This window comes from Corylus avellana, chromosome 2, assembly GCF_965113065.1.
Source record: "Corylus avellana chromosome 2, dhCorAvel1.hap1.2, whole genome shotgun sequence".
In the NCBI taxonomy this organism is placed as follows: Eukaryota; Viridiplantae; Streptophyta; class Magnoliopsida; order Fagales; family Betulaceae; genus Corylus; species Corylus avellana.
The window spans coordinates 21,379,561-21,404,921 of NC_142491.1; the positions used below are offsets into that span (position 1 = coordinate 21,379,561).

The 25,361-nt window shown below is 37.8% G+C and overlaps 1 non-coding gene and 1 pseudogene across 1 annotated transcript; both read right to left on the bottom strand.

Moving 5' to 3' along the window:
• Nucleotides 1-4,695: 4,695 nt before the first annotated feature.
• LOC132169205 (germin-like protein subfamily 1 member 13) lies at nt 4,696-18,615 on the bottom strand (annotated as a pseudogene).
• Nucleotides 7,031-7,136, bottom strand: LOC132168309 (small nucleolar RNA R71). Its single transcript, XR_009438826.1, has one exon. It is a non-coding gene; the product is annotated as a small nucleolar RNA R71 (small nucleolar RNA).
• Nucleotides 18,616-25,361: the final 6,746 nt, after the last annotated feature.

Here is a 25,361-nt window from a genome sequence, read left to right on the forward strand (position 1 = left end):
TAATTAGAGAACTATATGTAATGGCCGCCATGAACCGTTAGCCCTAACTGTTTGAATAAAGTACTTTTCCAAGTTTCGCTTCTTGTAAGGAGAAAGCAATATATAATAATAATGGAATAAAATGGTTGCTCATGTACTCTCCTATTATTTTATTTTTTCGACATATAGCATACATGGAAACTAAGGCTAATTGATTGGTGTCATTTTTTCCATTAATGAATAGCGTTCTTTAAAAAACGACATTAATGGCCAGTTTTTGTTAGTGGTAGAGCGAGTGCATGATTAAACTTAATAAAATTTTAATCTTAACCCCAAGGCAAGGGCCTAGTGTTGGAGGCTTGCGGCTTCTAGGAATATTACTCATTGAGGTCTCGAGTTCGAAACTCCCTAGGTGCTACCTGCCCCTTGGGTCCAGTCACCTGGACAAAACCAGCGATTCAATGTTCAATGCTCTGAGTGGTGCGGAGTATATATTAGAGAAGGGATTAGTCTGATGGATCCTGGCTGGACCTCTACACTTTGTTCGCAACCGACACGTAAAGTGGGACAGAGCCACGGTACTGCCATAGGTGAAGCCATGATCACCTTGATTAAAAAAAATATATATATATATTGAATTCGCAAAGTGTTTGAGATTTCACTTTTATCTTTTCTTGATACATGCCCTTCACCTTCGTCTTTTCTAAAAAAATAATTAACAAACATTGAAATAAATAAATAATAAAAAAGGATTCAAAAGGTTGCTAGTATTATAAGGTCCAATATCTCTACATAATCTTTATTTCCTTCCAGAAGCTCCATGAAGTTGTGTTGTTCATTTTTCTTCGCTTTTCCTGCGCAATATCATAATAGGTGGATTGTATATGACCAAAACTTTTGAAAAGCATGCTAGTGTAATTTTAATTTGGTATTTATGTTTCTATTTACCATTTTTTTAATCTAATTTTTGGAATGAATATTGCTATATACACTAAAAAAAAGAGCAATCTTTTGACGTGGCAAACAGTATCCATTTTTTGCCACATTAGTAAATGTTGACATGCCAAAATTGGCATGTCAACAAATTTTTTTTTAACGTGCCAAAAGTGGCAAGTCAACATTTATTGACGTGTTGAGTATAACACTGACATGTTAATATTTGACACATCAGTAAATTTTAATTCAATTTAATTTTAAAACTTTTTATTTAAATAACTTAATAATTTAATATTTACTGACGTGTCAAAGTTAGACACGTCAGTAAATATAATGTTTATATATATATATATATATATATATATATGGTTTATTTATATTATATTTATAAATAATATATAATATGATCTCAACATTCAATGATAATTTTCTACAAAACAAACACTTTACTTCCCCTTTATAACCCCATTTCAACATTCAAAAATACAAGACAATTTCTGACCGTTAGCCATGCATAACAAGAAAGCGTGCATGCTTTAATTGGGATAGCTTATATATATAGCAAAACCAAAAGGATATATAACATTTTAAAGTGCATGGTTCAAACCTTTTGTTTATTTTATATTATATATATTTCATCTAACTTTTGTTTTTTATTAGGAATGATTTTAAATGAAAATGAGACTCAAAATCTTTCCAGATCTTTATTAAATAACTCTATTGCTGCTCTTGGCCTTTCGATCCGGATTTCTTTGATTTATTATTCTCTATTCGCTTAGTATAGAAATTAAAAAAATTAAAATTTGTTTTCTGCTCTATGTCTATTTTTTTTTTTTTTTTGCATGAAAAAACACTATTTATTTGCAGATAAAACAAAGAAAGATGAAATGAAATTGTCGTTGCATCTACTAGGTTTTCTTCTTCATGAATTCTTTCTTCCTCGTCTTCTTCTTCTTCTTTTCTTGTCAATCAATCGGACCATTTTACAAAGCTGTTTTAGTGTACAATAAATAGTTATATATAATACGGGCACAATGACAATTTGATATTTTCCTATATATATGTCAAAACTTCAATATGAATAATGTTAATTTAATTATTTTAATCAGATTCCAAACGAACGAGGAAAATGTTATATATCCTTTAGGTTTGAACTATGCACTTTAATAAATTTTTATTTAGTATTAGATTAGTGGGGGTTAACCACATCTTTCTTATTGAGTGAATTAATATCTTCATTTATCTTATTTACTCTTGTTAATAATTTTCACTATCACCTTATTAGTTAATAGAAATTCTGACGTGCCATATATATATATATATATATATATATATATATATATATATATATATATATTTCTGACGTGCTAAAACTAAAATGTTAGAAATTTCTGACGTACTAAAACTAGCACGTCAGAAAAAAAAAAAAAAAATAGCAGGACATTCAACTTAATTTTCTCTTTTCTTTTCCTCTTTTATTATTTAAAGTGCGTTTTTTTAAAAATAATATGCGATTTTAAACCAAATCGCAATTTTAGGGTGTTTGGGATTGCGATTTTAAAAACGCAAATTTTAAAATCGCAAAAAAATCTGCGATTTCCATAAGCTGATTAGAGGATGCTTATTTGAAAAAATGCAAATTTAAAACAAAATCACAATTTTTATTAAAAAGATATTTGGCGCAATAGTTACCTTTTTTAGAACGGGAATGAAACAAATACTAAGAATACCCACCTAAAATATATTAAAACTCTTCTTTTCTCTTTTTTTTTTTCTTCATCCTCTCTATCTTGTTCATCCTTATTGGTAATTTGGTTATAAAACTGCAATTATATGCTAATTTTATCCAAACACTCAATTGATAAAAAAAAGTTCTTTTAAGTATGTTTTACCAAACGCCTGTGTTATTTTAAAAAGTAGCGATTTTAAAAACGCAATTTTTAAAAACACAATTTTTAAAATCGCACTTATTGAAATCGCACTCCCAAACGGGCCATTATTCTTTCCCCAGATCTACTTTTCTTATTTAATTCTAGATCTTCTTTCCCTCTCTCAATCTCCCTCTTCTCTCTGCACGCTTCTCTCTGAATCTCTCTGAATCTCCCTCTTCTCTCTCAATTTCTTTGCACGGTAGCAGAGCTAGAAGAATAGCATATCAAGAAGAAGAAAAACAAAAGGGGAAGAGAAGATCGAAGAAGAGAAGTAGAAGAAAAAAAAAAAAAAAAAAAAAAAGAGAGGAGAAGAAGATCGAAGAAGAGAGATTTTTGATTTGAAGAAGCTCTGATTTGGTTTATTTTGATTTGATTTGAGGAATTTTTTATTTTTGATTTGAAGAGAAGAAGATTGAAGAAGCATAAGGTTTATTTTTTGATTTTTTTTGATTTTTTGGGTTTAAGTTTTTTAAAATGGAGGAACAAAGAGAGAGAGAGAGAGAGAGAGTGAAAGAGAGTGAAAATGGAGGAAAGAAGAGATTAGGGAGAGAGAGAGAGAGTGAAATGGTTGTATTCCAGAATTAAAATATATATATATATATATTATTTTAATTGAAAAATAATTTAAATTAATAAATTTTTTAGTTGAAAAAAAAAATCCAGAAAAAATTTTAAAAAAGAAAAATTATTATTTTTTAATAATTTTTAAATTACTGACGTGTCAATTATTTTTTTCAATTAAAAAATTTACTAACGTGTCAAAATTTGACACGTCAGAAAATTTTTTAATTGAAAAAAAATAATTGACACGTCAGAAAATTTTTCTGACGTATCAATTTTGACACATTAGAAAATTCTGACATATTACATTTGACATGTCAGAAAATTCTGACGTGTTAAATCTAACACGTTAGAAATTTTCCGTTTCTAACACCTATAATTTTAATGCCTGAAACACGTCAAAAATGCCCCGTCAGGAGGATTTTCTGATGTGTCAGACCACCCGACATGTCAGAAAATTTATGTCAGCAAAAAATTGATTTTTTATAGTGATATGATGTAAATAATAGGTCCCATGTCTAATCAACCATAAAATTATTATTTGCTCCAAAAGCTTAAGTTTATAAAAAAAAATATATAACTTTAATTATTTAAATTAATATTCTAACTCTCTCGAAAACCCAACAAGTGCAATATATAAGGCAAAGGGAGATCGAGAAGAAAGATGAAAAAACTATAGAGTCAAAGTTCTAATTCAGAAATTGGCCAAATGAATTAACAATCTTTACTTTACCTCTCTCTCCCACATGTACAAACATGTTTTCTCTTTTTCTCCTTTTTCTTCAGTTACCTTCATTATCCATCCCTGCCAGTCCATTAAGACCACAATTTATTATTTTTTTTCAAAAACAATAATAGATTGAAGTATTGGTTGAGACTATCATGAAGTCAACATTATTGGATAATTTTGGATAAAAATGTAGTTTATAACATTACTCAATAAATAATATGTACAAATATTAGACGACAACCTTTTCAATATGCTCTCTCTCCTTTTTTAGAAAAGATGATGCCCTTGGGCATCTGTTAAGAGAAATCAGAAGTGCCATCCCAAATGCTTTGTGAATTCAAAATTTTATTAAGTTTAATCGTGCACTCACTATACCTTGGTTACCATGCATGCTACATCGAAAAAAAAGGAGAGTGCATAAGCAACAATTTTATTTCATTATAACTATATATTGTTAGGACATTACAACTAGGAAAACATGCCACACTTTATTTCATATAAAACTATATATTGCTAGGACATTACAACAAGGAAAACATGTGGCTATTAGGTAGTTCTTTAATTGAACTGTTTCTCAAGCTCTTCAATCACATTCTTCTCCACTTGAAAGGCCATGGTGAGAATGTCAAGATTGATGGGAGGATTGGATCCAAAGACAGCATTTGCTATGACGACGAGCCCATGATTCTACCAAAACCCAAAAAAGCAATAGCATTGGTCTTTCCTACATTAAACTGGAAGTGAATGAGACCAATTGGAAATACAAAGATGTTAAGTGCCAAAATATTCATATTTTACCCATTAACTTACATTTGTTAATTCCTTAATTTTGATCAATTTATGTCATTTTAGTTCTTTTATGTGTTTACTTTGTTTTTGTAGGCCCTTGGAAGAAAAAGAAAAGCAATTTCGGAAGTTTCGGGCTTAAAGAGTCATTTTGAGAAAAAATGAAGGCTCTGGTACTGCGATCGAGCGCACTACAGGTGAAGACCACGAGCGCAAGGCATGCACTCATGTGCACCAAAGGCAGCCTCGATCGCACCTGCGATTGAGCGCCAACATGAAGGATCGATTGCAGACCTGCGATCGATGGCATATGGGCTATGATCGGGCACACCTGTGCGTAAGGAGCAAGCCAGCCGCCAGCCTTGATATGAAAAGTGTGACTTTTAGGGTTTTGTAGCTTTGTGCGAACTAGGGCTCAAACCCTACGATTTTTAGGGTTTCTAGAATACTCCTAAAGCTTATAAATAGACCCTTAAACCTCTAGAATAGACACACAATTTCCAAGGAGAAGAATTGGAGCTCTTCAAGTTCAAGTTTTGGGTTTATTCTTTTCCTTTCTATTTTTATTTTATTTTATGAAGATGTTTAACATCAAACTCATGTGTAACTAATTTACTTAGTAGGGCTAGATTGAAGCCCTAGTTATGTTTAGTTAATATTCAACATTGGCGCCTTTGTGATGATCATGTTGTGATATTTAACTTGATTAATTCTTACTTTAATGAATTCTTCATATGTGTTTGCCGGATCAACATATGCATGTGGTATGTACTGGTTAGTTAAATCAATTTAGATGACCGAGTCCTGAGTTTAATAAAAGTAACAAAAGAAATCCACATCGGAATCTTGGGTTAATCAACATGGGGAACCGGGAGTAGACACCTATGCCCTAGGCCTCATGTGTTTGTCGATTTTCATAGATTCATGATTTCTTAAAGAACAACTTAGTAGACATCCATGCTAAATCCTTTAAGAAAGAAAAGATTAAAGTAGACACCCATACCTTTAAGTTGACAAACATTAAGTATGCATGACATGATCAAAACATTGGCATATTGTTATATTATCTAAATATAATTAGTGGTGGATATCAAAGCCCTACCTTTTATTATTATCAAATCAAAATCAATCTTTGTTTTGTTTTACTTAAGGAATTTATTTTAAGCAAAGTTTAGCAATCCTTATGGGAATGATCCCGTACTTGCATCATATACTACTATGTTGACCTTGTGCACTTGTGGGTAAAACGTACAATTATTTGCCTATTAATTTAGGTGGATATTTGCACAACAAGTTTTTGGCGCTGTTGCCGGGGATTGCGACAAATTTTGTTTAGAATTATTTTCCTTTAGTTTTGTTATTTTAATTTTTAATTTTGTTTTTATCAAAAATCAAAAATATTTTCCCTTTTTCTTAATTTTTCTATTCTCTGTTTTGTTTCAGTTTTACAGCACCAGCATTTTGTTACTACGATCGAGCGGAGGCTGAGTTTGATTGAGCGCAGTTCCAGGGAGCATCCGAACAAGCAGCATTGAAGCTGCTTTAACTACAGAGGAAATTCAACTTATGTAAGGTCGTCGATCTTAAGATTCAACCATCCTTCTACTCGATCCCAAAATTGAGCGGACAATTCGACAGAGGCCTAGGGACAAAGAAGAAGTGGAAAAAGTTGAGGAAACAATGGAAGATTTGCAAAAGAACCCACCAATAGTGCCAAGACCACTAAAGGCGAATCCACCACCGGTGCGAAGATCGATGAAACAGGCTTTCATCCCAACAAACCTTAACCAGCCATCGTGCATAGCATATCAACTGGAGGTGGATGGCAATTATTATATATCCCTTCAGATACTCAATGCATTGACTCGCTTCAAGGGCATAGCTATTGAGGATCCTAACTTGCATCTAAAGGAATTCTTTGACCTATGCAAGCTTCAGCACATACAAGGCCTAACTCCGGAGAGACTCAAGTTAGTCCTCTTTCCTTTTTCTTTGAAAGATAATGCTAAACTGTAGTATAATTCTTTGCCTGCAGATTCCATCCACACTTACAAAGAATTAGCAACTAAGTTCCTAAAGAAGTTTTTCCTAGCTCAAAAGACAAGGCAACTTAAAAGGGAACTTCAAATGTTCCAACAGAAAGATGGAGATCTTTTCTTTGAGGCATGGGACCACTTCAATGCATTGCTTCTAAAGTGCCAACATCACAACATCCCTCATGATGATCAGGTACAAATTTTTTATGAAGGGTTAGATAACACTAACAAAGGTATGGTTGATTCAGCTTGTGGAGGTGCACTTATGGAAAGGAGCAGTGAGGAAGCCATGGATCTCTTCGAAACACTAAGTGAGCACTCCCAACAATTCTGCTCCAAAGGAAGGCGAAGAGTAAAAAGTAAAGGCATATGAAGTAAACCTAAATAGTGGATCTCCAAATCAGATGGCTACTGTGGAAAGAAAATTGGATAAGATTGTCAAAGCCATGACTGGTCAGAACATCTCACCAGTTCAACAAGACACACAAATCCAGGTATGTGCCATATGTTCTCAATTTGATCATACCACTGAGACTTGTCCTTTGTCTCCATTTGCAGATCGAGAAGAGGTGAATTATGTGAGACAAAACAATTACCCTTGCAAGAACAATCCATACTCCAATACCTACAATCTAGGGTGGCACAACCACCCCAATTTCTCATGGAGTAACAATCGGAATGCTCTAAACCCTCAAGGGCCACAGAGGGGTCCTCAACAAGCAGTCCAACCAGTTTAGGAGCAAAAGAAGAATGACCTAGAGAGTATTGTACAACAGTTTGTGATTGTACAACAATAAACCAATGCCAAGCATGATTAGTCCATTCAAAGGACCGAGCAAGCTATCCAAAGATTGGAAGTACAAATGGGGCAAATGGCCAAGGAACTGAGTGAAAGGAAGTAGGGTGAATTTCTATCCCAAACAATATCCAATCCAGGGGGTCACCAGCAACTGAAAGCAGTCACAATTCTAAAAAATGGCAAGGTCATAGGAACTAAAGAGACAGCTCAAGCAGCTCCAAATGAAGCCTCAACGTCCAAGGTGAGTAAAATGGAGAAGGTGAATGCACCACCCTTCCCTCAAAGGTTAGTAAAGCCAAAGAAAGAAAAACAACTTCTTGATATTTTTGAGACCTTGAGGAAAGTAGAGATTAACATTCTTTTATTAGATGCAATTAAACAAATTTCCTCATATGCTAAATTTTTAAAGGATTGTTGCACTAATAAAGGAAGTTTCAGGAGCATGAGACAGTGGCCTTAATAGAGGAGGTAAGTGTAGTGTTGTTACGAAAACTACCACCAAAGCTAAAAGATCCAAGTAGTTTTACCATTCCTTGCAGGATTGGAGACCATCTTTTTGAGCATGCATTATTGGATCTTAGAGCAAGGGTCAATTTGTTGCCATACACTATATCCGAGACACTAGGTTTGGGGGAGCTTCAACCAACCTCTATCACCTTGCAATTGGCAGATAGAAGTATGAAAAGACTAAGAGGCATACTTGAGGATGTCTTGGTAAAGGTAGGAGAATTCATTTTACCTACTGATTTTATTGTATTGGATATGGAAGAATCTCTTATGCTATTGCCATTACCCATCATTTTAGGAAGACCCTTTATGAGAATTGCTAATACAAAAAATTTGTGTGAAAAAGGGTACTGTAAGTATGAAGGTAAATGGTGAGAAGGTAGAATTTAGAGTATTTGATGCATTAAAATTACCTCAAGATGATCTGAAAGGTTTTAATGTCTGTATGATTCATAGTGTTGTTGGGAAAGTGTTTGAGGTCCATCACATTGAACCGTTGGAGGCCACCCTCACCAATAGTTTCACAACGAAGGACATTGAGCCAAAATCTAAAGATGTTACTGAAGACATCATTGAAACCGTGCACCTTCTTGAGGCCTCTCCAAAGCATTCAAGTAAGTACCCTCCTCGCTTTGAGATCCTTGAGCCTACTAATACTACTTTTGTCCCTTCTTTTGTCCAAGCTCTAAGATTGGAATTGAAGCAATTGTCAGAACATCTGATATATGCCTACTTAAGGGAAAACAAGACACTACCGGTCATAATTGCTACAAATCTGAGTTGTGGGGAAGAAGAAAAGTTGTTAAGAGTTCTTAGAGAGCATAAAACTACTTTGGGATGGACCATTGATGACATCAAGGGGATAAGTCTAGCTAAGTGCATGCATCAGATATTCCTTGAAGACGAAGCAAAGCCAACCAAGGATGCACAAAGAAGTCTCAACCCACACATGAAGGAGGTAGTCAAGGCAAAGATATTAAAACTGTTGGATGTGGGCATTATCTACCCCATCTCAGATAGTAAATAAGTTAGTCCAGTCTAAGTAGTTCCAAAAAAGAGTGGGATCACTGTGATGAAGAATGAAGATGATGAGTTGATACCTATAAGAATAACCACTGGTTGAAGGATATGCATTGATTACAGAAAACTGAACAAGGTAACAAGGTAAAACAATTTTTCCCTACCCTTCATTGATCAAATGTTAGAGAGGTTAATTGGCCATAGCTACCATTGCTTCTTGGATGGGTACAGTGGCTACAACCAGATTGCTATAGCACCTGAGGACGAAGAGAAGACCACCTTCACATGTCCTTTTGGCACATTTGCCTACAGAAGGATGCTATTTGGATTATGCAATACACCAACCACCTTCCAAAGATGCATGATGAGCATTTGCTCAGACATGGTGAAAAAATTTATTGAGGTATTTATGGATGATTTTTGTGTATTTGGATATAGTTTCAATGAATGCCTCAATCATCGGAAAAGTGTCCTCAAGAGATGTGAAGAATGCAACCTAGTGCTCAATTGGGAAAAATGCCACTTCATGGTTCAACAAGGCATTGTGTTAGATCATTCTATTTCTAGCAAGGGCAATAAGGTAGATAAGGCCAAGATTGACATCATCTCCAAGCTTCCCCCACCTATGACAGTGAAAGGGGTGAGAATTTTTCTTAGACATGCCAAGTTCTATAGAAGGTTCATCAAGGATTTCTCCAAGATCTCTAGACCCCTCTGTGCATTGCTAGGCAAGGAGGCCAAGTTTGAATGGACTGAAGAATGCATGACTGTGTTTAATACACTGAAAAAGCTGCTCACATCTACACCAATAATGATGGCACCTAATTGGAATCTACCATTTGAGCTCATGTGTGATGCCAGTGACTTTGCCTTGGAAGCTGTCTTGGGTCAAAGAATCAAAAAGGTACCTCATGCCATTTATTATGCTTCTAGAACATTGAATGATGCTCAGCTAAATTATTCTACCACTGAGAAAGAATTCTTAGCTGTCATATTTGCCTAGGAGAAGTTTAGATCATACCTAATTGGTTCTAAGATTATTGTATTCACTGATCATGCTGCTTTGAGATATTTGTTTGCTAAGAAAGATGAAAAGCTTAGATGGATCAGATGGGTATTATTACTGCAAGAGTTTGACCTTGAAATTAAAGACAAGAAGGGTAGTGAGAATGTGGTGGCAAATCACCTATCCAGACTACTCCATGAGGAAGAAGGAGATGAGCGTCTATTGAATGAAAATTTTTCAAATGAGTAGTTGTTTACAATTGAGGTCTAACTTCCATGGTATGCAGATATAGTGAATTATATAATTGCCAAGGTTTTTCCTCCAAGTATGTCTAGTCAAGAAAGGATGAGGTTGATGTCCATATCTAGACAATACCATTGAGATGACCCCTATCTGTTCAAATTCTGCCCTGATCAAATCACCAAAAGGTGTCTCAGAAGAAGAACATTTGAGCATTTGGCAACATTGTCACCAGTTTGCTTATGGAGGACACTTTGGGCCCAAGGGAACAGCTCTTAAGGTATTACAATTTGGTTTCTATTGGCCTAATGTGTTTAAAGATGCCTTTTTGTTTTGCAGCTCTTGTGAAAGATGCCAGAGGACAAGTAACATCTCATCTAGAAATCAGATGCCATTGAAGAATATTCTAGTGGTAGAGCTCTTTGATGTATGGGGCATTGACTTCATGGGTCCATTTCCTAACTCATATGGTTATTTATACATTCTTGTGGGTGTGGATTATGTGTCGAAATGGGTCGAGGCTGTCCTCTCAAAGACTAATGATCACAAAGTGGTTGTGAGGTTTTTGCAGGATAACATCTTTGCTAGGTTTGGAACGCCAAGAGCAATAATTAGTGATGGAGGTAGCCACTTCAATAACTATGCCTTTGCTTCTTTGATAAATAAGTATGGCATCACACATAAGGTTAGCACTCCATGCCATCCCCAAACTAGTGGTCAAATGGAGATAAGCAACAAAGAGATCAAAGGCATCTTAGAACGGACAGTGAATCCCAATAGGAAGGATTGGTCTCTGTGCTTGAATGATGCACTTTGGGCCTATAGGACTGCCTACAAGACGCCTATTGGTATGTCTCCATATTGGTTGGTCTTTGGGAAAGCATGTCATCTACTAGTAGAGTTGGAGCACAGAGCGTATGGGCCATCAAGAAGTTTAACTTTGATATGAAAATAGCTGGTGACAAGAGGAAGCTCCAACTAAATGAACTGGAGGAATTGAGGCATGATGCATATGACAATGCCAAGCTCTACAAGGAAAGAACCAAAGCATACCATGACAAGCAATTGATCAGGAAAGAGTTTCATATAGGATAGAAGGTATTGATCTATAATTCGAGATTGAAACTCTTCCCTGGTAAGCTTAAGTCAAGATGGTCTCGACCTTGTATTGTTACCCAAGTATTCCTTCATTGCGCTTTGGAGGTTCACAGCCCACAAACAAATCAGCCATTCAAGGTGAATGGACACAGAGTGAAGCCATACAATGAAATGAACCACGAGATCAAGATTTGGCTTCTCAAGATTTGGCACTTCAATCTGTCCAATATGCAGCACCACCAAGAGCACTTGAGCCACAATCAGTGGAGTCCAAGTGCATCTCCCTAGAATAGTAGTACTGAAGCTACTAGAAGAAGGATTTGAGCAATCTAGGAGCTCGAGCTCATCTTCTCAGAACAGTGGTAATGAGGCCACTAAAGGCGGTACACTTTTCTATCTTTAGTTTCCTTTCCATTGTTCAATTTTTTTACTTTACATAACTTTCTGTAGTACTTTTACTATTCTTACTTATATTTTGCGCCATTTTTTTTTATTTTTTTATTTTTTCAGTAAGTTGCTATTCATTTTGCATTGAAAAAAAAAATTTGTTTTACATTCCGTTACTGCGATCAAGCAAAACTTGAGTGCAATCGAGCGCAGTGCCCAATTTTTGTTATGTTCTATTCTGTTAGTGCGATCGAGCGCACCTCGTGTGCGTTTGAGCGCACCTCACCCACACACGCACACCACTGCACGAGTGCGGTCGAGTGCACCTTCCATGCAATCGAGCGCACTCGGCCAAAAGGCCACGTGACCTATTTTAGGTCACTTTCCCCCATTCCAACATCACTTCTTCCCTGCGCCGTACAAGACCACCGCACTCTCAGTTCACTAAACCGGAGCACCACCCCTCTCACCGCACCTCCATTGGTTTTCAACTACCACCACTGCACCTCCAAAACAAAGTTCTCCTTTTCGGCTACCAACCTCCACCTCATAACACCCTTACCATTCCACCCTTCACCTATCTCCACCCCAACTCAACTTCTTCCCAATCTCATTTTTTTTCTTTTCAAAATTTTTGCAATTTGTGGGCGTTTCTCCACCCACAATTGCCTCTGTGATTGGATTTTCATCGTTTTGCAGGGGGTTTGGACAATTTGTGCTGTGATTTTGAAACCTTGGTCGTCCCATTGCACACCAAGTGTTTGACAAAATTCCTGAACCAAGCTCACCATGCCGAAAGCTCAAGCTTCATCCTCTCAGGGCTCTAATACCCTAGCCATTTCCCTCCCCCCACCCACCCACATTTGAGGAGCGGGAGCTGCTGTTTCAAACTACTTTTGCCATTCGAGAGGATTTTCAAAAACTTGAAGCTACTCGATGGGTGGTTGTAGAATTCAAGCACCGGGGCTAAAGAAGCTATTCAAGCTAGTCTCATGATTGCAACAGGCCGGCTGCTCTATCTTCTACAGTTCATGATCAAGATATTAAAGTAACTTAGGCTGACATTGCCGCTGCTCTCCAGTGCAATGATGAGCACCCTCCAGAAGTAGCGCAGTTGACAGCATAACCTCCCAGATACTATGTGGTGAAAATCATTGAAGACATGTGCCAAGGGTAATATGCTGACACACACCATAATGCCAGCAGCCGGTCCAAGCTACCTCCACAGCTCTGGCTTGTGGACTCTATGTTGCACCGCAATGACTTTCTCTTGGGGCACAAGACTCAAAGGCAAGACCAATTCTTACAAACACTCTGCGCCTTTCATAAAGGTGCCTGGTGTTCCATTCCTGAAATCATTTGAAACCAAATTCACAAGTTTTGGAATAGAGTGCATGTCGGGGGAGCTGAGTCCACCCACTCATGGGGGTTACCTTTTCCTTACTTAATCACTTACATTCTTTAAAAAAAGGGCATCAAGGGCACCTCAGCAGATGAGCCAGTCACCACAACCACGAAGTTTGGCATTCACCAATGGAATCAAAGCTACTCACACATGCCTAGGGTATCTCAAGCACTAGCAGCTAAAGCGGAAGAGTTCAAAGCCGAGCCGATGGCAGAAGATGAACCTCCAGCTAAGCGGGAAGCAACAGAAGAGGAGGCCACTGTCACTCTACGTGTCGCACAATATTGTTCCATCAGTGAAGAAGTGGCAGGGCTTCGGCGAGGGTTAGTTGATCAAAGACGAGAGGCTCGGGAGGATAAAGTCTTGATCGACCAAAGACTAGCTGCCTTAGAAGAACTGATGTGGTCCATTCTTAGCCATTTACCACCACCATCAGGAGCATCTTCTTCAGGACAACACTGAGAGGGGCTCACCATCTGGCTGAAGACATTAAACTTAGCGCTCATGGGAGGCACCCCATAGTTTATCTTGTTATTTTGTTTTAGTGTGTTTCACTTAATCTTTTTATTTATCTTTAGTTTCGTTTTGTTTACTTTTACTTGTTTTCGTGTTTTCTTATTTTGTAGGGAGAAGTGTGCTTTGATTCAAGTTTGGGGGTATGCTATGAGCCATGCTTTCCATACCATTTTGTCCATATCCTGGGTAAATTCTTTCCTTGTTTTCAATACATTGGGGATAATGTGTCATTTAAGTTTAGGGGTATGGAAACACTTTACACACACTTTATCCTAGTTTCATGTTGTTTTCTTTGTCTCTTGTGTTGTTAAAAAAAAAAAAAAAATTATGCATCTTCATGTTTGCCCTAAAATTTTGGTTAATCTGAAAAAAAAAAAAAAAAAAAATGTGATTTGATTTCATTGGTGAGCTTAAAATTTTGAACACATGATCTAATGATAGAATTTGTTAAGTTTGGTTACTTGCTTAGGACAGTTGAGAATTCACATATTTGATTTGATCACACAAGCACATTAACACATAATTTGTGGGTTATGGCATGAAAGTCTGATGTGTGTGTTTTTATGTCTTGGGTGAAACTGGATGACATATTAGATAGATACTTTGACATGACAACTGGACCTTTTGCCTTAAAGCATTGAGTGTTCACATAAAAGGTGAAGAATTTTGATTTGATTAATGCCATGGTTAGTTTGGTTTCGTTGCCTTTTTGACTCAAGTTAGTAAGTCTTTAGAGGTGTTTTACACCTAATGCCCTAAAACTACCTGGTTTTGGAGTCATTGACTTAACACTCATTACATGGGTCAATTAGAAAGCTTAAGGGAACTAAATATTGTACAACCTAAACAAAAAAGAAAAAGAAAAAGAAAATAAAAATAAAAAAGAGAGAAGAAAAAAAGAAATTGTTAAGTGCTAAAATATTCATATTTTTAGCCCTTAACTTACATGTTTGAATCCTTTGGTTTTAGTTAATTAGGTCATTTTAATTCCTTTTTGTGTTTTTCATACTTTTGTAGGCTTTTGGAAGAAAATGAAGTAAATCGGAAAGATTTGGGCTCAAAGAGAAAAGATGGGAAAAGTGGGAAAAGTGGGAAAAGGCACAGCATGAAGTAGGCCACAAGCACACAACAGAAGAGGCTCGATTGCAGACCTGCGATCAAGCATACACGGGTTACGATCGATCGCACCCGTGCGCAGGAGACACATCAAAGCTGCAACCAGATTGTCATTCTTTCCATATTAGGGTTTTCCAACTCCCAATTGTAATAGGTTTAAAACCCTACGAAAATTGCTAGGTTTACTAGTTTGTCAAGGACCTCTAAAGCCTATAAATATACCCTTAAGCCTCTAGAATAGGTATGCTTTGTAAGGAGAAGAATTGGAGCTCTTCAAGTTCAAGTTTCGAGTTTATTCTTTTTCTTTCTTTTATTTTATTTTATGACGATGTTTAACATCAACTTCATGTGTAATTAATTTATTTAGTAGGGCTAGATTGATGCCCTAGTTAGATTTTGTTAATATTCAATATTGGCACCTTTGTGATGATCTTGTTATGATATCTAACTTGATTAATACCTAGTTTCATGAATTCATTATATGTGTGTGCCTGATCAACGTGTGCATGTGGTATGGACTAGTTAGTTAAATCAATTTGGATGACTGAGTCTAGAGTTTAACATAAGTAACAAAAGTAATCCACACCAGGTTCTTGGGTTAATCGACATGGGGAACCGGGAGTATACACCCATGCACTAGGTTTCATGTATTTGTCGATTTCCATAGAATATATGCTTTCCTAGAGAACAACTTAGTATGCACCAGGCTAAATCCTTTAGGAAAGAAAAGAGTTAGAGTATACACCCATGCGTAACTCGTTGCTTAGGAAAATCTATAGCTTAAGGAGTATACACCCATGCCCTTAGGTTGACAAACATTAGATAGACATAACTTGATCAAAACATTGGCATATTGATATATTAGCTTAATATAATTAGTGGTGGATATCAAAGCCCTACCTTTTTATCATTATCAATTTAAATCCAATCACTTGTTTTATTTTACTTTGGGAATTGATTTTAGACAAGATTCAGAAGTCCTCGTGGGAATAACCCCGTATTTGCACACTATACTACTATGTTGATCTCGTGCACTTGCAGGTAAAACATCTAGTTATTTGCCTATTAATTTAGGTAGGTAATTGTGAACAACATAAATATATGCTATAGCTATTCATTCTAATAGGGATTTTAGTTAACTTTGAGATATTGAGACATTGCACATTGAAAATAATTGGAAGCTTCATCTTTATGTGCTAGATTCATTTTACACTGTTTTCAAACTTGTGATGTAATTCCTTAGTAAGAAATTAAACTTTGAGATTTCAATTCATTGTGAAGATGGAGTTTATCTTTTTAAGCTTGCCAATGAATGAAATTCATGGTCTTGAGATTACTTTAATTTTTTTGGATAACATGAACTGTGCATGATGTTTGTGGGTAACATTCCTAGAAAACCCTCATGAGACTCCACTCGTCCTCTAGGGAATTCCTAGGGGTTTAAAAGGCTTGTTGCATACGCTAAATCCAATCGTACATCCCACGAAAGATGGATTTATCTTTTTGTTTTTTGTTTTTCCATTTAGTTTTCAGTTTCATATTGCTAAAGGACTAGCAATATGTAAGTTTAGGGGTGTGTTAAGTGCCAAAATATTCATGTTTTAGCTCTTAACTTACATTTGTTAATTCCTTAATTTAGATCAATTTATGTCATTTTAGTTCTTTTATGTGTTTTCTTTGTTTTTGTATGCCCTTTGAAGAAAAGGAAGCAATCTCGAAAGTTTCGGGCTTAAAGAGTCATTTTGAGAAAAAAATCAAGGCTTTGGTAGTGTGATCGATCGTAGTGGAGTTGTGATCGAGCGCACTACAGGCGAAGGCCATGAGTGCAAGGCGTGCGATCATGCACACCATCGAAAGCCTCGATCGCACTTGCGATCGAGCGCCAGCACGAAGGATCGATCGCATAGGGCTACAATCGAGCACACCCGTGCGTGAGGAGCAAGCCAGCTACCAGCCTTGATATGGAAAGTGTGATTTTTAGGGTTTTGTAGCTTTGTGAGAACTAGGGCTCAAACCCTACGACTTTTAGGGTTTCTAGAATACTTCTAAGGCTTATAAATAGATCCTTAAACTTCTAGAATAGACACACAATTTCCAAGGAGAAGAATTAGAGCTCTTCAAGTTCAAGTTTCGGGTTTATTCTTTTCCTTTCTATTTTTATTTTATTTTATGAAGATGTTTAACATCAAACTCATGTGTAACTAATTTACTTAGTAGGGCTAGATTGAAGCCCTATTTATGTTTAGTTAATATTCAATATTGGCTCCCTTGTGATGATCATGTTGTGATATTTAACTTGATTAATTCCTATGTTCATGAATTCCCCATATGTGTTTACCTGATCAACATATGCATGTGGTATCGACTAGCTAGTTAAATCAATTTGGATGACTGAGTCCTGTGTTTAATAAAAGTAACAAAAGATTCTTGGGTTAATCAACATGAGGAACCGAGAGTAGACACTCATGCCCTAAGCTTCATGTGTTTGTCGATTTCCATAGATTCAAGCTTTCTTAAAGAACAACTTAGTAGACACCCATGGTAAATCCTTTAAGGAAGAAAAGAATTAGAGTATACACCCATGCCTAATTCGTTGCTTAGGGAAATTAATAGCATAACGAGTAGACACCCATACCCTTAAGTTGACAAACATTAAGTATGCATGACAAGATCAAAGCTTTGGCATATTGTTATATTATCTAAATATAATTAGTGGTGGATATCAAAGCCCTACCTTTTATTATTATTAAATCAAAATCAATCTATGTTTTGTTTTACTTAAGGAATTTATTTTAAGCAAGGTTTAGTAATCCTCATGGAATGATCCCGTACTTGCATCATATACTATTATGTTGACCTTGTGCACTTGCGGGTAAAATGTACAATTATTTGCTTATTAATTTAGATAGATATTTGCACAACAAAAGATGTCTCCCGCGTTCAGAATTTTGGTAAAGAGGCGGTTATCTAGGTTAGATGTGAAAAAGCCAATGTACTGGGTCCCCTCTTCAACTAGTAGAATCCCTATGGAACAAGGGTGAGTGTGGGGTGGATTTAGGCCGTACGGTGCATAGTCAATGCAAGCTAAGGATGTGCCGAGTGTGTTGAAGCCAGGTATTTGGTCTGCATTCAAAAGAGGGACATTTGACCCGAGTGCATTTTCAGTATTTCTAGGAATGTTTAGCCCCTCGAAAGGAGAAATCATTGGCATTGGAAAGCTTTGGATCCTTACAGAACTTTCCATTCACAAACACTGAACAAAGGAAATTTTGTTAATATCACAGGACACTTAGATTATAACGATATATATATAGCATGTGATTCAGAAATTAAAAGGGCCCATTTAAGTAATACCTCTAAACATTGACATGGTAATAACCCAAATAAAAGAAAATACAAATAAGAAGAAAAAGAAGATGAAGAAGGTGTACATACCAGCATCAGTGGAAGTTTTAAGTGCAACACAAAAGTCTTGCAGAGGAGAAGGGTCATAGGCAGAGGCAACAGAGCATGCCAAAGCCATGAGTGCCAAAGCTACAAGGCAATTAGGAACCCCTTTCATCCTTCTTGTGGCTATGATTCTCATCTTCGGTATTCTCTGAATTCTTGGTCTTGTGAGGAGTGAGAGATGTTGCATGGAACATGTCTATTTATAGTCAGGAGTGAATGAAACATGTTTTTCTTCTTGGACAGACTAATAACAACCTTACATAACCAACCCAACCACTAAGTATGTGTAGCAATTGGTAGTTCTTTCACTAATTCGTATGGATATATGTTGACATTTAAGAATGCCTACCAACATCTTGTTTAGGCCTTAAGCGGTAAAGAATGGTAACTAGATAGAAAACTAAGCCTTCCATTTTTACGTTGATGATAAGTCACGATTAGGGTTGTTAGCTTTCCTGAGATTTAAACGCATAGAGCCGGTACTGATCAGATTTGACTTTGTTGCCTACCCTGTAGTGCCAGAACCAACAGAGTATGCTGAAAAAAGAAGGAAGGTAGTACCTGTCAACATTGTACGTGCATGCCATGCCATGTATTGTGAAATAGTAATGCTGTCACAAATATATCCTTTTGTATAATTGCCATGCCATGCCATGACCGGGAGTGTTAAAATATAAATTAAATAATCAAATTCATCAATTCTTATAAGTATGAGCTTGTAAGAGAAGTGCTGATTTAACAACACCCACATCTTTGGTGCCCATTTTAGAACGCAAGAATGAAGACCTTGATCAGGGGCTTGTATTTCTTGCCTATTATGTGCACTACCTCAAATATGCCGTCTTTCCAGATCTGAGTTCATTTGATGATTTAGGCCAAGGCAATTGTAGATGTTAAAATAGTGGGAGGAATATAACCATTGTTCGCACCAATGCCTAAGTCAAATGATTTGATCTTATCTAACTAATTAAGCTTAGTTATCTTTTGTTATGATTATGCATGCTACTGAAGAGTTTGATATTTCGGTGTGATTGCTGTCTTGTATTTTCCATTGATGCATTCTGAATTTATACACATTCTTTGAGAGATTTACAAAGAAAAGTATTTTACAAAATAAATGACAAATTGCTTGGATTTCCTTTCTTGTTGAGCTCTAGCCGTTGGGCTGATTTGGTTTGCTATAATTGTAGGATTTCATTTGCATTATTTTGGATGTAGCCGTTGCTTGAGATTCCTTTTGAGGATTGTGGTCGTGCAGGTCACGCACTTGTCTTGTGGAGAATATGGACAATGCTTTGGTTTCCATGTGAGGATTTGTGGAGTTAATTATGTTTGTCCCATTACGCCCTCGCAAGCGAGCCACGTGGCACACAATGTTGAGCTTGGTCCGCATGAGAGTGAAAGGAGAGAAAGCAGTGGGTTTAGTGAAGATGTCAGCGAGGTTGTCTTTGCTAGAGATGAAACGCACGACTAGGGTGTTGGAGGCAACTTTATCGTGGACAAAGTGGAAATCGATTTCAATGTGTTTCGTGCTGGCATGGAAGGCAGGGTTGGCAGATAAGTAGGTGGTGCCAATATTATCTCACCAAAGTGAAAGCGGATGGGGAAGAAAAATACCAAGGTCTCGGAGCAAGGATTGGAGCCAAATGAGTTCGGCAGCGGTAATGGCGAGGGTACGATATTCAAATTCAGTGCTTGAGCGGGCAACGGTGCGATGTTTGCAAGAGGACCATGAGATGAGGTTGAGGCCAAGGAATACGCAAAAGGCACCGGTGGATTTTTGGTCATCCGGGCAGCCGGCCCAGTCAACGTTAGAGAAAGCTTGGAGGGTGCGGGAGGGGGACCGACGGAGGAGTAGTTCGTAGGTGATGGAGAATTTGAGGTAGCGAATGATGCGCTTTACGGCTTGGAGGTGGAGAGAGGTGGGGCGGTGCAGGAATTGAGAAACTTTGTTGATTGCAAAGGAAATGTTAGAGTGGGCAAGGGAGAGATATTGGAGGCTGCCAACAAGGCTGCGGTAAGAGGATGGGTCATTGAGTGGGTCCTCGGAGAGTAGAGATAGGGTATGTGCAGTGGACATGGGTGACTTGACGGGTTTAGCATCAGTCATGTTGCTTTTGCGAAGGAGATCCAAGATATAACGTTGTTGAGAGAGAATGAGACCATCAGGTGTAGTAATGACTTCCATGCCAAGGAAGAAGTGAAGGGAGCCAAGGTCTTTGATTGCAAAGTCAACTTGGAGGGATTACAGAAGGGAGGTGGTCTCATGAGGAATGGAACTGGTGATAAGTATGTTGTCGACGTAGATGAGGATGTATGTGGTATGTTAAGGTGTACACCGAGTGAATAGGGAGGAGTTGGAGCAAGATCTGACAAAACCAAGCTCAAGAAGTCGATCACTGAGATGAGAAAACGAAGTGCGGGGAGCTTGCTTTAAATCATACAGTGCCTTCTGTAGCTTGCAAAACATGATTGGGGTAGTGGGGATGAATAAAATCAAGAGGTTGATCCATATAGTCGTCTTCGGAATGCCATCCGTGAAGGAAGGTATTTTGTACATCAATTTGACGAATAGACCATCCGGATGAGATTGCCAGAGAGAGAACTAAGCGAATGGTGGTGGGCTTGACCACTAGACTGAAGATCTCGCCGTAGTCAATTACAGGTTGTTGGTGAAATCCCTTGGCGATGAGTCAGGCTTTGTAGTGATCAATGGTGCTGTCGACTTTGCGTTTGAGTCGAAAAACCCATTTGCATCCAAAGATGTTGGTATTGGGGGGTGGAGAGACCAGGGTCCAAGTGCCATTGGTGAGTAACACATCAAATTCAGTGTTCATGGCTGCTCGGCAAGAAGGATGTGGAGCAGCAGAGGAGTAGCTGGGCGGTTCAATATCATCTGAGCAAGTGGTGGCAGTGAGTTCTTTTGGGAGAGGATACCTGATGAGTCCCTTTGGAAGGTTCTTTGACTTGAAAATGTTGTTCCTAGAGCGAGCGTGAATGCCATGTTGTCGAGGAGGGGGAGCTGGTGGAGCAGTTTCAGCAGATGCAACCTGTGTACAAGAAGGAGAGACAATGTTAGTAGTAGTTGGTGCTAATGAAGAGGGGGAGGTGACCTCAGTTGAAGTGGGAGGTGGTGGTGGAGTTGGGGGGTGACTCCGTGGGTTATGGAGGCATTGAGGAGTGTGGGAGGGTGGGTTAGGGGAAGGAAGGAGAGAATAGAGGAGAGTGTGTTGAAAGGGTGGGTTCAAAGTGGAAGGGGAAGGGCAAGAAAAGGGGAAAGAAGATTCATGGAAAATGACATGTCGGGAAATATAAAGGTGATCGAAAGGAAGATGAAGACATTTGTAGCCACGATGGGAGGGACTATAGCCGAGAAAGATGCATTCGGCAGATCGATAGTCCAATTTGTGTCGGTTGTAGGGGCTCAGGTGTGGCCAACACGCACATCCAAAAACGCGTAAAAATGTGTAGTTGGGGCGAAGGTTAAAAAGTGCTTGAAAGGGGGAAAGGTGATTGAGGACTGAAGTGGGCAATCTATTGATGAGATAGGACGCTGTTTGGAAAGCTTCAGCCCAATAGGTTAAAGAAGTGGAAGAATGGGCTAGTAGAGTGAGGCCCATTTCGACTATGTGCCTGTGTTTGCGTTCTACAGACCCATTTTGTTCATGAGTGTGAGGGCATGCTAAATGATGATGGATGCCATGTGAGGCAAAAAGATGTCAGAGTTTTTGAAATTCACCACTGCCATTGGTTTGAATGGATTTAATTTTACTGTCAAAAAGCCTTTCGACATAGGCCTGAAACTTAAGGAATATGGTGAAAACATTAGATTTGCATTGGATGGGATATAACCAAGAAAATTTGCTAAAATGATCAACAAAAATAACATATAACGAGCACCATTATTTAATAAAACAGGGGAAGGTCCCCAAACATCAGAAAAAATTAATTCTAGAGGAACATGTGATAGGTGATCAAACAAGGAAAAAGGAAGGTGGTAACTTTTGCCACGGCGATAGGCGAGGCAAAGTGGTAGCCTCTTATTGGACATAACAGGTAGATGAAATTGAGACACAACTTGACAAAGTATTCGATCAGCAGGATGACCGAGACGAGCATGCCAATTGTGATAAGAAGCACGTTCACTGGAAAAAACACTAGGTGGTGCAGCTGATGTAAAGGGGGACCGTTGATAAAGTCCATTCTTACTCGGGCCTTGGTGTAGAATCTTCCTGGAGATGCGATCCTTAACAAAAAAAACAAGAAGGGTGAAATTCCATGAAAGCATTATTATCTAAAGTAAATTTTACACAGATAATAAATTTTTTGTAATTTTTGGAACATGCAAAACATTACGTAAAATAAAATTAGGTTGAGAGAGTAGAGAAGTGCCAATGTTTTTGATGGCTAAGCGGGTACCATTGCCCACTTGAATTTAATCGGGGCCATCATACTCTTCCGATTGAATATTCAATTGATTTGAATCAAAGGTGACATGGTGAGAAGCACTAGTGTCGGGATACTAGTTGAGATCCTGAGATGACGTGGCCATTGCATTATAAGTTGTCAAACTTGGGCCAAGGGCTTGATAAGCTTAATTAAATCTGTTGTAACAAGTGAGGGCCGAATGGCCCAATTTGCCATAGACTTGACATGTGGGTCTAGACCTTGAGGAGCCCATATGCGAGCTGGACCTTAAGGACCCCATTTGCTGATGTGAGCTATATTGAAAGGGAGAGGGACCCGAAGGTCCTCTCTAACCTCCAAACACAGAGTCGTGGAATTGATGAGGGCACCCCCGTGAGTGTTGCCCTTGGCCGGAGGAGTGCTGGAAGGATCGATGACTGTCACAGCCACGGTGGAAGTTGGGGCTCCGAGCTGTGATGTTGGCTGTTGGAAAAAAGGAGTCTTCTTGATGATGTTTTGCAAGCCGAGATTCGTGTGAATACGACCCATTTGTAACCTCTATAACCACTCGTGTGAAGCCCCTCTCCATTGACACGCTGTCTGGGCAAGGAGATGCCCAGACAGCGTGTCAATGGAGAGGGGCTTCACACGAGTGGTTATAGAGGTTACAAATGGGTCGTATTCAGAACCCAAACTGCTGAGGAGACAAGAGGTGAATTCTTCGTCACTGATTGGGTGTCCGGCAGCAGCAAGAGTGGTTGTGGTGTGCTTGATTTGATGATAATAATCTAAGATACTCAGATTTCCTTTCTTGGCAGTGGTAAGTTGAAGATGGAGGGTTAATACGCGGGCTTGAGATTCTGAAGTGAAAGATTTATCAAGTGTCTTCCATAGCTTATAGGCAATTTTGCAACCAAGGACCTGAGGTAGCAATTCATTGGAGATGGAGGACATTAGCATGCTGAGGACCAATTGATCCTGGCGGATCCATCGAAGGGTGTTTGGGTCTCTGCAGATGATGGAAGTGCCGCCAGGGGAGGTGGAGATGGGTGGGCTCAGGGTATTTGTGCCGTCGATGAACCCATAGAGATCATGACCTCGGAGGAATGGTTCCACAAGGCCACGCTAGGTCATGTAATTGGTTTTGCTGAGCTTGGTGATGGATTGGGAAAAACTGGAGAGAGGAGCTACGGGAAGGGCTTGCTGGGTATTGATGGGAGTAGTGTTTGGGGTGGTTTCGGTGGAGGTAGTTTCAATGGAGGCAGAGGCCATTGGAGAAGAGCAGTAGGTGTTTGAAAAAATGCTTCAGAGACAAGGGAGAAAAAAAAATGACAATGTGAGTCGCTTGTTCAAAGCTCTGATACCATGAAGAGTTTGACATTTCAGTGTGATTGCTGTCTTGTATTTTCCATTGATGCATGTGGAATTTATACACATTCTTTGAGAGATTTACAAAGGAAAGTATTTTACAAAATAAATGACAAATTGCTTGGTTTTCCTTTCTTGTTGAGCACTAGCTGTTGGGCTGATTTGGTTTGTTATAATTGTAAGATTTCATTTGCCTTATTTTGGATGTAGTCGTTGCTTGAGATTCCTTGTGAGGATTGTGGTCTTGCAAGTCATGCATTTGCCTTGGGGAGAATATGGACGTTGCTTTGGTTTCCATGTGAGGATTTGTGGAGTTAATTATGTTTGTTCCATTAGCTACAATGATTAAATGATCAAATTCACTTTTTTTTATCAGCTTAAGCTTTTGGGATAAATGGTGATTTAACTGTGCGTATTGGTATTATTTATTTTTTATTTTTTAATTTCATCTTATCTAACTAATTAGCTAATCCCTTTTTATTATGCTAGAAAAAGCGTGTCACTGTACTTACGTATTAGTAATTTTTTGATAGTTGATAAGATTTAATGGTTTCCTAGAGCAAACAGCTACTCTTTTAAATAAGTGTAATTGCACTGTGCACATGAACAATTTTTTATTATCATGAATAATTAAAGAGGAGTAAAGCGCTATGGACTATTTTGTTATCCTTTTAAAAATTGATATGAATTTTCCAATTACTATTAAATTAAAATTACTCAGCTTCTTTTAATCCAAATTAGTAAGTGATAGTTATGCCCACCATTGCGATCAAATATCTCAACATCAAATGTTTGCTTTTGTTTGGATGAATAGAGTAATTCTAAAAATTACTCTTGTGTTCTTTCAAGGATGATGTGGGTTTTAGATTACCATTGGCCTTATGATTGATTATTATTGAATTTTGATTAAATTGTGATTTTAAAAGCCAGCTCCTTTTTTGAAGAACACAAGAGTGACACAAAAAGAACTTATAAAATTACTTGGATGAATGAATAACAATATTGTATATATCAAGTGAGCAAAATTCTAAGCAGAATTACACTTCAGCCAAGGCTAAATACATAAACCCCTAAACAGCAAAA